We start from the raw sequence: 11,489 nt of genomic DNA on the forward strand, positions 1-11,489 counted from the left end.
ACACAAATATCCAGAGTGTCACTGGCAGATGCAGAGAATTATTACCCTTGCCCTTTGCTTCTGACTGAAAACTTCCTGTTTGAACTTGGCTCTGAATTTGTGTAAGTTTTTTTTTTTTTTTTCCTGAAGCAGGCTGAAATTTCTATAACATTCAAAGTATATGTATTTGAATAAAACACTGCTATTAGTTTTTATTTGACTGAGTTTCCTCATGTAATTTCAAGTATATTGTATTGCTCTAATTTAGTTTAAAAATATTTCTTTTTAGAGTGAGAGAATAAATCTTTGCATCACCTCAGGGCCCTCGGGGTGTCACAAAGCTGTCTCTCAGTTAAATTATTGAAATATTACATTCGGAAAAGCTGACAAATATACCCAATTTAAAGATTATGAAAAGTTAAACCGGTTTTAACATTTAAAGATTTGGTCCTGACCACAGAATTAATCCTTTTTCAATCTGGATAATAAATTGTTATATTCTAGTAATGCCACAGAAGTACAGAATATACTTTGAATTATAGAGAAAATGCTGGGAGGTCACGCCTACTGCTTACCTATCCCCTTGCATCATGTTCCTATGAGAGCAAAAACCGCAACTGCCCACCTCATAGCCAACCTCAGTTCCGCTTTGGCTGGCCTGTGTGGGTTTGTGACATCACAGGCAGGCGGGGACCATCCCATCCCCAGCAATACCAAAGCTGTGTACTGTTTGATGGACATAAATTTCCCCTGCCCTGTCCCTTTCCTAAGCACCTGCACAGGTTTGGCAAGTGCCACCTTGGAACCGATAAAATAGCTTGTCTGAGTAAAACTGCCCTTTTTCCTTTTCTCCTTCCCATCTTGCCCCAGGTGGGGGAGATAATAGTTTGTTAATTATAGGCAGGCTACAATTTTAGCTAGTGGTCTGGCCTTTGTTTAAACTTTCCTGGGTTAACATATATGCAACCTTCACAACTTTTACACTTTCAAATTAGTCTTAAAATCTTAACCCAGCACAGCAAAATGACCTTTGGTTATGAGTGGCACAAAGCCCACACAGAGCAGAGACAGAGGGCTCCCTATGTTCATAAAAACAGCAAAGAGCAGACTAAGCTAGCAAAGAATATCAGTAACCAAGGTTACATTACAGACAAAAAGTCTCTCAAAATTCAAACCCTGCCATGTGTTCAGTCTGTCCACAAGCAGCTGGACCCTCAGCAAAGTGAGATGTGCCCTATATTTAAACATATTGATCTAAACATTAACAGAAAACATCAATAGAAATATTCTTATACACAACTAGAGGCCCGGTGCACCAATTCATGCACCAGTGGGATCCCTCAGCTTGGCCTGCGGGATCAGGCTGAAACCAGCTCTCCAACATCCCCTAAGGGATCCCAGATTGCAAGATGGCACAGGACAGGCTGAGGGACCCCACCAGTGCATGATTGGGGCTGGGGAGGTTGGTCAGCTGGGGAAGGACCACGGGAGGGCTCCTGGGCATGTCTGGCCCATCTCGCTCAGTCCCTGCAGCAAGCTAACCTACCAGTTGGAACATTTCCCCCTTGGTGGTCAGTGCAACGTCATAGTGACTGGTCAACTGGTTGACTGACTGCCCCCTAGTGGTCAGTGCACATCATAGTGAGCGATTGAACAGCCTTCGCATATCATTAGCATATTATGCTTTGATTGGTTGAATAGATGACTGGACAACCAAACACTTAGCATACTAAGCTTTTATTATATAGGATATTTACAAGTGTGTACAATCCACAGACACTATAAAATGCCCTCTATTAAAAAAGTACCAAAGCAGAGTCATGTCTCCTGTTCCTGGTTTGGGGACTGACCCTCCCCAGAACCTCAGTATTTTCCCAAGGAACTATTTTTGCCCAAGCATATGGCTTGCCTGGTTGTCTCGCATATATTCTCTTTGTGTCATTTTTGCCATCTTCCAAAAACAGTCTTGGGCCTATTCTATAGTATCCATGAAGAGTCCACCCAAAATAGGGTGGGGCGCACCTTCCTTTAAGCCAGCCTTTCCCTCTCCATGGTATAGAAGTCCCGGACGCGTCCCCAAATTATGAGAAATAGCTCATCTATCCAAATTTTAAATGACAGAATGGGAAACAAAAACATGGCAAAATGAAACTTTTAAGAATGCTCATGAAAGCAGGTGCACATTTTACAGTATCACAATAAAGGCGAGAAGCAAGCGACCCAGTAATTAATGGGCTAACTTAACAGCTGTGTCTAGCTATAACGCTAATTCTTTGAAAGGCTAAAACTTCTACAGGGGTGGTGGCAAGAGCAGCTAAGGGCTGTGATTAACTCCTGTTAGGTCTGATGGAAAATCTAGGGCCATGCTCATATGCCAGGAGTGGAAAACAGTTGGCTTGCCCCCTTCTGTCTTAACTCTTGCCTAAAAGTTTTTCCCTTAGGACTATTACTAGAGAGGCCTGCACAAATGGAGACTGAGCAGTTTAAGCTTAGTGGGACCTGGACCGAGGAGGCATTGGTCTTATTGGCTAGACCTAACTGAGATAGAAAGTAGAAGAAGCAAAAGGCAGATGAAGGAGATAGGGGGAAATGCCCGCTTTTAGGAAGGCAGCCAAGTTTAAGTGGTGGGCGGGCATCCATCAGCCTCCAAAAGCATACAGGTGACAGAAAACGGAAAGAATCCATGGGTGCATTCACCATTTGGCATGAAGAGAGTTGACTTACAAAGAAATTCCCAGATGACACACATTAATGAAATGGAATTTTTGGACTGGAACACACAGTGTCCCCCTGGGAAGACTGGTTCCTAGTTCTTTGTCTGTGGGAATCAAAGAATGAATCCACAGATGGAAGGTGGGATACTAAAGGTGGAAATTTACTGAAGAACAAGTACAGACTCCCATGTGGGGAAAGGGAAAGATTCTCACAGCACAGACTCCCACGTGGGGAGAGGGAAAAGTCCCACTGAGTTCCTTTTCCCTATCCTAATAAAAGAGTAATATGCAAATTGACCATACCTCTGCTACACAATCAAGCCACGCCCACCAGCCACGCCCACCAGCCAATCAGGAGCGAGTATGCAAATTAACCCAACCAAGATGGTTTCGGCCACAGAGAGAGCAGGAGGGAGGCTTGGGTTTCCCCGGCGATGGAGGGAGCCAAACTTTCCGCACACCCTGGCCAGCCGAGGCCTCCACTACAGGCTACAAAGTTTCAATTATACAAGATAAATAAATTCCAACAAAAATGGCTGCCACCACAGAACGAGCAGAAGGCTTGGCTCTGCTCCAGGCTACAAAGTTTCAATTGTAGAAGATAAATAAATCCCAGATACCAGGGCCTCCACTTGGGTCGCCAGGGGGCGTGGTTGGTCTGCAAACCAGCACAGGCCCCTAACCCAGGCTGCCCCATGCCCCAAGGGAACCCCCACACTGATCCGGGACACCCTTCAGGGCAAAACAGCTGGCCCCCACCCATGCACCAGGCCTCTATCCTATCTAATAAAAGAATAATATGCAGATTGACCATCACTCCAAAACACAAGATGGCTGCCCCCATATGGTCAAAGATTCTGCTCCCATGTGGACACAAGATGACTGCCACAAGATGGCCAGCAGGGGAGGGCAGTTGGGAGGAACTAGGCCTGCAAGGGAGGGCAGTTGAGGGCCATCAGGCCAGCAGGGGAGGGCAGCTGGGAGAGACCAGGCCTGCAAGGGAGGGCAGTTGGGGGCGATCAAGCCTGCAGGGGAGGGCAGTTAGGGGTGACCAGGCTGGCAGAGGAGGAAAATTGGGGGTGACCGGGTCTGCAGGGAAGGGCATTTGGGGGGGACCCAGGCCTTCAGGGGAGAGCACTTGGGGGGGCCCAGGCCTGCAGGGGAGGGCAGTTAGGGGTGACCAGGCCTGCAGGGGAGGGCAGTTAGGGGCAAACAGGCTGGCAGGGGAGTGGTTAGGGGGTGATCAGGCTGGCAGGCAGAAGCGGTTAGGGGCAATCAGAAAGGAAGGCAGGCGAGCATTTGGGAGCCAGCAGTCCTGGATTGTGAGAGGGATTTCTGACTGCCTGTTTCCTAAACGGGCAGTTGGACATCTCTCGAGGTGTCCCAGATTGGAGAGGGTGCAGGCTGGGCTGAGGGACACACCCTCACCCCAACCCCCCACCCCCGGTGCATGAATTTTGTACACTGGGCCTTTAATGGTTTATAAAGGCTGAAGATCTTTGTGCCTTGATATCCCCTCTGATTGGTCACTATTCCCTTGGACTGGTTACTATGGTAACTTCTGAGCTAAAAAGTCTAACCTCACGTGGGACATGTGAGGTTTTCCTCCCCTCCTTCCTTTTATTTTGTAAATATAGACCTTTTACTGTTTTGCAGCTCCCTCATTCTATGGAAATGTACCTGTTGCAGCTTTGTAGCTCCCCTATTCTAAAGAAATATACCTTCTTCTGCACTGCAGCCCTGTGTTTCTTCTATGGTCCCCTTAATTTCTAACATTGCTAAAATTTCTAAAATTTCCTAAACCTATCTTTTTCACCCCCCAAAATTCCTGTTTTATTACCCTTCTGAAAAAACAAACAAAAAACATGTGTGGGCATCACTTATTTAAAAAAAAAATATCTTCAGGTGAATTAGGGCCAATTTGACCTATAAAATGTATGTTGCCCTGTAACATGCCCTAGTTGAAAGGGGACAGGTTCTGAACTTAAAACAGCCATTGGTTGCTCAGATACCCCTACCATTTACATAGAAGCTTTACTCCAAGGGAGAGGGAGAGGGAAACTTAGTTGGGTAGGGTTAATAACAAAGTAGCCCAAGTATCTATGAGGGCCTTAGTAACTTCTCCTTTTATAATAATTTCAATTTCTCCTAAAGTATTAGTAAGAAGGGGAAAATATCCTCTCACAGTCCTGGAGCAGCCCTATGTTTGCTTCTGTTTTCTCTTTGTAAATCACATTTCAGTTTTTCTACAATATTTCTTATGGTGACCAGGCCTTTTTTTTTTTTTCAGCAAAAACAGACTCCTCTACAGTTTCACAGAAGACCTTATTTAGTAATTCTGTTGCCTTGCTCTCAGAAATCAGTAGGTGTATTAATTGGAATAGGTCAGAATAGCCAGGATTACATGTTCTAATAGCTAAATTTGGGTGAATCCATCAGGGTCCTGGATAAAGTTGAGAACAATTGCTGGTTCCTCTCTAGCTGGGACCAGCTTTTTACCAAAAGGAGCTGTTAGAATTCCTCTTCCTATTTTCTTTTAAGTCAGTGGTAGTAGAGGAGACAGCAGGGGAAGGATGAAGGGAGAGAAAGAGCAAATCTGGATAAGGAATCTCAAAAAGCAAAGGAGAGTGCAGTGTCCTCAGGTGGTAGGGGTCACAATTTCAGTGCCCATTGTCTAGCTTTGCTCCTCCTGGGGCATGTGTGGGCTTGTGTTTCTAGAAGGAGAATAGAGGAAGAAGCCAAGCCTGAGGGGCAGTCCTAAGCCCTCTGACTGAGGCCCTGACGCTTCCTACATCAGGATCCTCCTCTGGACATAGCAGATGTGCAATACAAGTATGTCTGTGTCTACTGATGGTGCTGTGAGCACCTCACAGATTCCAGCTTCTGAACAAGAGACTCGGGTTAGAGAACCAAGATGGTGGCATAGGTAAACACCTATACTTGATGCCTATCCAACCACATCAAAATTACAACTAAAAGGCAGAACAACTACCACCCAGAACCATGGGAAAGCTGGCTGAGTGTAAGTTCCACAAATAGAAAGATGAAGAAAGCATATTGAGACCTGTAAGAGGTGTGGAGGCATGGAAAGTGCTGGAACCTGGATGTGCTGCTCTTTTAATCTGTACGGAGATACAAGCTCCCGCTTGCTATGCATTCCAGTTTTGGACAAGACTCTGGAGGATCCAGACACATACAGGGAGAAACTGGACTGTCTGGCATGGGGACAGGAACGCGAGGGTGGCTTTCTCTCAGAGGTGCTCGCAGCGATCATTGTTCCTGCACGGGTGCATGGGAGAGACCCAGGGACCTCTCCAGTGCAGGGCTGACTGGCAGCCACTGCTGTTTGCTCTGCCCTGGTGATTCCCAGAGACCCCACCCCACCCAATTTACAACCCCATCCAAGCTGTGTGCATCGACTTTTGCATATGAATGGCCTGTCCTTTTCTCTGCCTAAAACCTGTCAAACTGCAGATGGGTCAGAGAGCCCCAGAGCTTCCAAAAGAAGGCCCAAGGCTTGGCTGCAGTAACTTGCCTTGCTTCACAGCTGGGCCTTGTCTGGGCACTTCCAAACCCCATACAAGGAGAAGGAATCTGAAGATGTCTCTGTAGCTCCTGCTGGGTGGTCCCAGACAATGGCTGACCTTGCACCTCCTTGGAGAGCCAAAAGCCAGTGTACCCAGTGGTCAGAGTGAGACCATACTGGGTTACAATGCTTCACATCCATAAGAGACACACTCAAGGGGCAGACTCAGTGAGCACCAAAGCCCCACTGAAGCAAGTCCTGCCCCATAAGGGTGTCTCCTGTGCAACAGATCTTTCAGTGCAGACACAGCTGGTCATCACAGCCAATTGGCCTGGAGGTCAGTTCTTCCCAGTGATACCAACAGCAATCAAGGGTTAACTACAACAAGATTGTGCAAACAGCCCACAAAGGGGTGCACCAAGAGCGTCCACCTCAGGTGACTGGGGAGGCTGAGCCACTGGGCCCTATAGGACACCTACCACACAAGGCCACTCTATTAACTCAAGGAGACTTAGCAGCTACCCAGTACATAGAAACAAACACAGGGAAGCAGCCAAAATGCAGAGACAAAGAAACAAGTCACAAATGAAAGAAATGGATGAAAGCAAAATACTGGATATAGAGTTCAAAACCATGGTTATAATGTTACTCAAGAATCTTCTAGAAACATCTGAGAAATTTAGTGAGACCCTGAATGATATGAAAAAGGACGAATCAGAATTTAAGCATACACTGACTGAAATAAAGAATAATATACAGAGATTCAACAGCAGACTAGAGGATCCCAAGAATCAAGTCAAAGATTTGAAATATGAAGAAGCAAAAAACAACCAACCAGAAAAGCAAAAAGAAAAACGAATCTAAAAATATGAAGATAGTGTAAGGAGCCTCTGGGATAACTTCAAGTGTACCAACATCCGAATTATGGGGGTGCCAGAAGAAGAGAGAGAGCGAGATATTGAAAACCTATTTGAAGAAATAATGACAGAAAACTTCCCCTCCCTGGTGAAATAAATAGACTTACAAGTCCAAGAAGCGCAGAGAACCCCAAACAAGAGGAATCCAAAGAGGACGACACCAAGACACATCCTAATTAATATTCCAAGGGCAAAAGACAAAGAGAGAATCTTAAAAGCAGCAAGAGAAAAACAGTTAATTACCCACAAGGTAGTACCCATATGACTGTCAGCTAATTTCTCAACAGAAACTATGCAGGCCAGAAGGGAGTGGCAAGAAATATTCAAAGTGATGAATAGCAAGAACCTACAACCAAGATTACTCTACCCAGCAAAGCTATCATTTAGAACTAGAGGCCTGGTGTATGAAATTGTGCATGGGGCGGGGTGGGGTGTCCCTCAGCCCAGCCTGTACCCTCTCCAATCTGGAACCCCTCGAGGGATGTCCGACTGCCCATTTAGGCCTGATCCCAATAGGATTGGGCCTAAATGGGCAGTCGGACATCCCTCTCACAATCCAGGTGTGCTGGCTCCCAACTGCTCGCCTGCCTGCCTTCCTGATTGCCCCTAACTGCTTCTGCCTGCCAGCCTGATCACCCACTAACCACTCCCCTGACAGCCTGATTGATGCCTAACTGCCTTCCCCTGCAGGCCTGGTCACCCCTAACTGCCCTCCCCTGCAGGATCCCCCCTCAACTGCCCTTTCCTGCAGGCCTGGTTGCCCCAACTTCCCTCCTCTGCCAGCCTGGTCACCCCTAACTGCCCTCCCCTGCAGGCTTGATCACCCCCAACTGCCCTCCCTTGCAGGCCTGGTCCCTCCCAACTGCTCTCCCCTGCTGGCCATCTTGTGGTGGCAATCTTGTGTCCACATGGGGGCAGCCATCTTGCATGTTGGAGTGATGATAAATTTGCATATTACTCTTTTATTAGATAGGATAGAGGCCTGGTGAATGGGTGGGGGCTGGCTGGTTTTCCCTGAAGAGTGTCCTGGATCAGGGTGGGGGTTCCCTTGGGGCATGAGTCAGGCTGGGCGAGGGGCCTGTGGTGGTTTGCAGGCTGGCCACGCCACCCAGTGACCCAAGCGGAGGCCCTGGTATCTGGGATTCATTTATCTTCTATAATTGAAACGTTGTAGCCTTGAGCGGAGGCCAGGGCTGGCCAGGAAGCTTGGCTTCCTTCATTGCCGGGGAAACCAAAGCCTCCTGCTTGCTCCGTGGCCGCAACAATCTTGGTTGGGTTAATTTGCATACTTGCTCCTGATTGGCTGGTGGCATGGCTTGTGGGCATAGCAGAAGTATGGTCAATTTGCATGTTTCTCTTTTATTAGTGTAGATTGAAGATCAAATAAAGAGCTTCACAGACGAGAAAAAGCTAAAGGAGTTCATCACCACCAAACCAGTATTATATGAAATATTAAAGGGTATTCTTTAAGAAGAGGAAGAAGAAAAAGGTAAAGATAAAAAATTATGAACAACGAAGTGACAACAAATACATATCTATCAACAAGTGAACCTAAAAATCAAATGAATAAAAAACCTGATGAACAGAACAAACTGGTGAATGTAATAGAATCAGGGGCATGAAAAGGGAACAGACTGACAATTCTTGGGGGGATGGGGTTGTTGGGGGAGCGGGAAGAGATTGGACAAAGAGCTTACACCTTTGGTCGAGGTCAGGGGGGGTGGGGGGAAAGCCTGGAGTGGGGTTGGAACCAGGTGGAGGGGAGCTATGGGGGGAAAAATGAGGAACATCTGTAATAATCTGAACAATAAAAATTAAAAAAAGGAGACCCTGGTTAGACCAAAGCCATTGTTTTGGAAGTTGTTAAAATCTGTTGGTGCACAAAAAGACCCTTATACTATGAAAGAGGTTATATTTTATCTTGGTTAGTATATTATGAAGAAATGATTATATGTTGAGAAGCAACAGCATATTGTATATTGTTCCAATGATCTTCTAGGGGATTTGTGTGGAGTGCCAAGTTACTCTGTGAAGGAACACAGGAAAATATTCACAATGATCTTCAGAAACTTGGTAATAGTCAATCAGCCGGAACCATCAGATTCAGGCACATCTGTGAGTGAAAACAGATGTCACCTTGAAGATGGGAGTGATCAAAAGGACTCTGTACAAGAGCTGCAGGAAGAGAAACCTTCATCTTCAGATTTGGTTTCTAGACCATCTACCTCATCTAGAAGGAGAACTATTAATGAGACAGAAGAAAACTCAGATGAATTATCTGGTGAACGTCAACAAATGCATCACAGATCTGATAGTATTTCCTTTTCCTTTGATTAAAGCCTTGGGGTCTGTGTGTAGTAAGGGAGATATGCTGTGAAAGAAGCAGTAGCAGTGAATCAACAGGGACTTCATCAAATCCGGATCTTGAGGCTGGTCTAAGTGAACAATTAGGTGATTGGTTGGATCAATATTCAGTTTCAGATTGATTCAGTGTAGAATTTGAAGTTGAGACTTTCAATTCAGAAGATTATAACCTCACTGGAGAAGGACAAGAACTCTCAGATGAAGATGATGAGGTATATCAAGTTACTGTGTAACACTCAAGGGAGAGTGATACAGACTCATTTGAAGATGATCCTGAAATTTCCTTAGCTGACTATTGGAAGTGTACTTCATGCAATGAAATGAATCCTCCCCTGCCATCACATTGCAACAGATGTTGGGCCCTTCATGAGAATTGGCTTTCTGAAGACAAAGGGAAAGAAAAATAAAGAATGCCTGAGGAAACCAAACTAGAAAACTCAACACCAGTAGAAGAGGGCTTTGATGTCCCTGATTGTAAAAAAAGTACAGTGAATGATTCCCAAGAATCATGTGTTGAGGAAAATCATGAAGAGATCACACAAGCCTCCCAATCCCAAGAAAGTGAGGACTCACTCAGCCATCAATTTCTGGTAGCATCATTTATAGCAGCCAAGAAGAAGTCAAAGAGTATGAGAGGGAAGAAACACAAGACAAAGGAAATGTGGAATCTAATTTTCCCAATAATGCCAGCGAACCTTGTGTGATTTCCCAAGGCTGACCTAAAAATGGTTGCATCATCCATGGCAAAACAGAACATCTTATGGCATGCTTTACATGTGCAAAAAAGCTAAAAAAAAGAAAAAGAAAAGAAAAGAAAAAGAAATAAGCCCTGTCCAATGTGTAGACAACCAATTCAAATGATTGTGCTAACTTATTTCTCCTAGTTGACCTACCTATAAAAGTAGAATTATATATTTCTAACTATATAACTCTAAAAATTTAAAAATGAAATTTTATTTTTTTGCATGTATGAAAACAAGAAATGATCACAGTACATGTAGATTTGTTTTGTGTTGTGTAATTTCCTTACTTTGGGAGAGGGAAAATTTCACTTCTGTGTATATTTTATATTTAAGTTTTAATATAATTTTAATTGGATATATAGCTCATTCTTTACTCTTTGCCTTTATTTTAAATAATTTCCACTTTCTCTTAAATGAGAAGTGTCTGATCTTTTAAAAAACATACTTCAGAGATCCAAGATGGTGGCAGAATAGGTGGATGTTACCACATTCACCTGCCAGTACCAAACTGGAATTACAACTGAAATACAGAAAGATCAACCTGAATAATAAACTGAGCAGAATTCTTATAACTTACAGAAGAAGCCACATCAAGACTGAGAAAGAAAATGACTGACTTCAAGAAACTGCCATCCCTGGCCAGGAGCATCATCCTACACATCAAAAAGTTGTGGGTTCGATTCCCAGTCAGGGCACATACCTACGTTGTAGGGTCAATTCCATGTAGGGGTGGGATAAAGCCAATCAATGTTTCTCTCTCACATTTTTCTCTTTCCCACTCTCAAAAAATCAATAAAAGCATATCCTCGGGTGAGGATTAAAAAAAAAAAAAAAAGCCGCCAGAATGCTGCTGTAAGCTCCTATTTCAAATAAATGGTGTGCTGTTTGTAATGGATAAATTAGAAGAGGTAGCCTGTGTTCTCATCTGTGACATATCATTTCTGCCTCTGATATAATCTTTTAAGACAAAAAATCCACTTTTACTTTTTAACTCCCTACTACTGGATGGAATACCACTTGGTAATAAAAACAGCCCCCTCTCCCTAATACTTTAAAGAAGACATTTAAGTATAATTTATTTAGTACCTTTAATATAAGGAGAAAAGTTTGTGTGGAAGATTTCATACTGAGATTTTCTTGTTGCTCTCTTTCTATTGGTGTAAATTGTAGAGTTAGATGATTTACTACCATTTTTTCTTGTTTTTTTTTTTTGAGGTAGCTCTGCAGAGCTATAAACTTCCCTCTT

The 11,489-nt window shown here is 44.3% G+C and overlaps 1 pseudogene; it reads left to right on the forward strand.

The window, feature by feature from the left end:
- Positions 1 to 5,500: 5,500 nt before the first annotated feature.
- On the forward strand, positions 5,501 to 10,384 carry LOC103303879 (E3 ubiquitin-protein ligase Mdm2-like; annotated as a pseudogene).
- The last annotated feature ends 1,105 nt before the right edge of the window (positions 10,385 to 11,489 follow it).

Source organism: Eptesicus fuscus, chromosome 7 (genome assembly GCF_027574615.1).
Source record: "Eptesicus fuscus isolate TK198812 chromosome 7, DD_ASM_mEF_20220401, whole genome shotgun sequence".
NCBI classification, from domain to species: Eukaryota; Metazoa; Chordata; class Mammalia; order Chiroptera; family Vespertilionidae; genus Eptesicus; species Eptesicus fuscus.